General features: G+C 45.2%; 1 pseudogene; it reads left to right on the top strand.

The window, feature by feature from the left end:
• Positions 1-657: 657 nt before the first annotated feature.
• LOC123990435 lies at positions 658-3578 on the top strand (annotated as a pseudogene).
• Positions 3579-3977: the final 399 nt, after the last annotated feature.

Raw genomic sequence — 3977 nt, 5'->3', positions numbered from 1 at the left:
ATCATTTTGTTTTCTCATGATTTGGTTTGTATAATTCTTGTTGCTGTCTGGGGTATCTGTGGGGTCTGTTTTCGGGCAGCAGGTAGCCTAGTGGTTAGAGCATTGGGCCAGTAACTGAATGGTTGCTGGATCGAATCCCTGAGCTGACAAAGGTAAAATATGTTGTTCTCCCCCTGAACAAGGCAGTTAACTGTTCCCTGGGAGGCATCATTGTAAATAAGAATTTGTTCTTAACTAACTTGCCTAGTTAAATAAAAAATACAATTGTGTTTGAGAACAGAGCCCTAGAAGCTTGCTTAGGGTTCACCTCTGTAAGTGGTTGTGGAATTGAATGCCTCTTTTCTGGATTTTGATAATTAGCGGGTGGTGGCTTAATTCTGTTTTTGCATTATTTGGTCTTTTGCTTTGTATATTTTTTGTTGTTGCAGAATTCTGCGTGCAGAGTCTCAATTTGGTGTTTGTCCCATTTTGTGAAATTATGGTTGGTGAGCGGACCCCAGGCCTCACAACCATCAAGGAGCAATGGGTTCTATAACTGATTCAAGTATTTTTAGTCAGATCCCTAATTGGTATGTCAAATTTTATGTTATTTTTGATGGCGTAGAAGACCCTTCTTGCCTTGTCTCTCAGATCGTTCACAGCTTACCTGTGGTGCTGATGTTTAAGCTGAGAGGTATGTGAATAGTTTTTTGTGTGCTCTCTTTTCACTCAACCTAGCTGTTTTTAAAACATTTTGAATGCATGTCTTCATCATCATCATAATAACTGACGTTTAACATGTTCTGTTTTTCTTTCTCTCTCCCCAGACTGTGAGGACTGCAAGTCTTTCTTCATGGAGGAGTGTGGGGGTCCATGGTCCTCCCCTCCCGTCCCGGACATCCCTGCCCCTCTAGGAACCTCTGACAGGGCCAGACTCACCCTCCCGTCCGGCCTGGAGATCAGGGACATCAAGCATCCCTGAAGCAGGACTGGGGTGTTCAACCATGGAAACACTGTGCCTGCAGGAACCCACTATGGACCTTATGAAGGAGATATCACAGACAAGGAACAAGCAAAAGAAGTGGCTACTCCTGGGTGGTGAGAGAAGTGTGTGCGTGCGTGCGTGCGTGCGTACTGTGTGTCATTGGGCTGTTCTTAATTTTTCCCAACCTGATCCAAACTAAATATGAGGGCCTCCCGGGTGGCGCAGTGGTTAAGGGCGCTGTACTGCAGCGCCAGCTGTGCCATCTGATGCTCTAGGTTCGTGCCCAGGCTCTGTAGCCGTAACCGGCCGCGACCGGGAGGTCCGTGGGGGCGGCTGACGGTGATGGCCCAGCGTCGTCCGGGTTAGGGAGGGCTTGGCCGGTAGGTCTCATCGCTCACCAGCACTCCTGGCGGGCCGGGTGCAGTGCCCGCTTAAGTTTGCCAGGTGCACAGTGTTTCTTCCGACACATTGATGCAGCTGGCTTCCGGGTTGGATGCGCTGTGTTAAGTAGTGCGGCTTGGTTGGGTTGTGTATCGGAGGACGCATGACTTTCAACCCTTCATCTCTCCCCGGGAGCCCGTAAAGGGAGTTGGCAGCGATGAGACAAGATAATAATAATAATAATAATAATAATAATATATGCCATTTAGCAGACGCTTTTATCAAAGCGACTTACAGTCATGTGTGCATACATTCTACGTATGGGTGGTCCCGGGATCACTACCCTGAGCGTTACAAGCGCCATGCTCTACCAACTGAGCTACAGAAGGACCACAAGATAGTAGCTACTAAAACAATTGGATTCCACGAAATTGGGGAGAAAAAGGGGTAAAAAATAAACTAAATATGAATAGTTGTTTTCCTCAGATCAACAGAGCAGACACTGGGACGACTACATCGATGCTGGGAGAGACACTCACTCCAACTGGATGAGGTGAGCAACACTGAAGTACAGAGGAAGTCTCTGATCCTCTTCCTCCTTCTGTTTCTCTCTGTACCTACAGTGGTTCCTCAATTCAAAGTTTTGAGCTTTATGCCGCAACACTGTGGTAGGTGGTGGCAGATTGTGGTAAATTGCGTCATTCCGCCATTAGAGGAACCACTGCACCTACCTGTTTCATAGTCTGACAGTTGAAGACCTCAATCTCTTGTACATAATTAACCCCTGACTGCTCTCAAGTCTTTCTCTGTCTCTCCCTCTCTCTTCTCAGGTATGTGAACTGTGCTCGTGGTGAAGAAGAGCAGAATCTGGTGTCCTTCCAGTACAGAGGAGGGATTCTGTACCGCTGCTGTAAGCCCATGGCTGTTGGAGAGGAGCTGTTGGTTTTGAAGTACGGAGAGGAGTACGCCAGAGACCTCGGCATTGTCTTGACTACCTCTGGGACAAAAGAGGCTCTGCTAAAGGTCATTTCTCCCCTCTTCATCCCTGCCTCTGCCCTTACTTTTCACTCCTCTTTTCACTCCTCTTACAATCATTCTCTTTTTACCTCCTATTACTTAATTAATACTCATTATTATCATTAATATTTATTAATACTCATTAATTCTCATTATTACTCATTTCTCAATTGAAACTCATTGATTTTAAATGTGATTTCTGTGGTGTATTATCATACTGGTCCTGAGTTTTCTCTGTTCATGTCAAGTTGTCTGGAACAATAATGATCATGCACCTTGTGATGTTGATTTCTCTTCTTTCATCTCTCAGATGTGAGCTGAGTCGTCCCAGGTCCAGATCTTCTCGTGCTCTGGCTGTCCGTTCTCCTTCACCTCTCAGATCTTCCTCCCACAAGCACATAAGGGAAGTCACCATGATGAGTATGTCAGACTGTTGAGGAGTGGAGAGATCAGATCAGAGAATCTCATGTCCTCCAGCAACTCAACACAGCACCATGGAACCACCTCAAGTTCCTCCAGCCCAGCTCCCACCAGGAAACAGAGCAAGATGGACACCACGCCACTGCTCTCAGTGTGGGGAGCGTTCCGTCGTCGGAGGGCAAGACACGCAGGCGACGCACTCACACAGGAAGCCGTTTCACACCTTTCTCCAGTGTGGGAAGAGCGTTTCAGTTTCACTGCTCTCAGGAGACTTAGTCTCAAGACACACCAGCTCACTCCACGGGAAAGCCGTTTCACTGCTCTCAGTGTGGGAAGCGTTTCAGTCAGTCAGGAGACTTAAAGACACACCAGCGCACTCACACAGGAGAGAAGCCGTTTCACTGCTCTCAGTGTGGGAAGAGTTTCAGTCAGTCAGGACATCTAAAGGGACACCAGCGCACTCACACAGGAGAGAAGCCGTTTCACTGCTCTCAGTGTGGGAAGAGTTTCAGTCAGTCAGGAGACTTAAAGACACACCAGCTCACTCACACAGGAGAGAAGCCGTTTCACTGCTCTCAGTGTGGGAAGAGTTTCACTAGAGGGGGTAATCTCAGAACACACCAGCGCACTCACACAGGAGAGAAGCCGTTTCACTGCTCTCAGTGTGGGAAGAGTTTCAGTCAGTCAGGACATCTAAAGGGACACCAGTGTTGTAAAAAGAGTAAAGAAGTGGAACTTTAGATTCTCTTGACATTGGGACAGTGATTTAATAGAAGTGTAATGTTCCATCAGGAAACATGACTAATGCGTCTTTATACTTAGACACTGTTGAACTATTTGGATAGAAATTATGACATTCATCAAACTGTCAACACTTTTAATTCTCAAAGTACTGTGTCATTGTAATAGAATTGAATACGCATAAATGTATGAATCGTAATTTATAGTATAAATCTTACATAAATGTATGTGTATAAACATGAACTATTAAGTAAATTATTTTTTAAACTGAAATGAATATCTCACAAGTTATAAACATGACAGGATTGTAATACATTTTTATGTGATAATAAAATGTATTTCTTTACTCTGGTGTCCATCTTGTGTATTTAGTGTCAGATATGAACAAATCACCCAGAGGATTCACTCATTTCCTTCATCCTTATCATTCCATGAATTCACTGTTGATAATGAT

Source organism: Oncorhynchus gorbuscha, linkage group LG12 (genome assembly GCF_021184085.1).
Source record: "Oncorhynchus gorbuscha isolate QuinsamMale2020 ecotype Even-year linkage group LG12, OgorEven_v1.0, whole genome shotgun sequence".
Lineage (NCBI taxonomy): Eukaryota > Metazoa > Chordata > Actinopteri > Salmoniformes > Salmonidae > Oncorhynchus > Oncorhynchus gorbuscha.
Note: the sequence above shows the minus strand (reverse complement) of the source record. Positions and strands in the feature narration are given on the sequence as shown.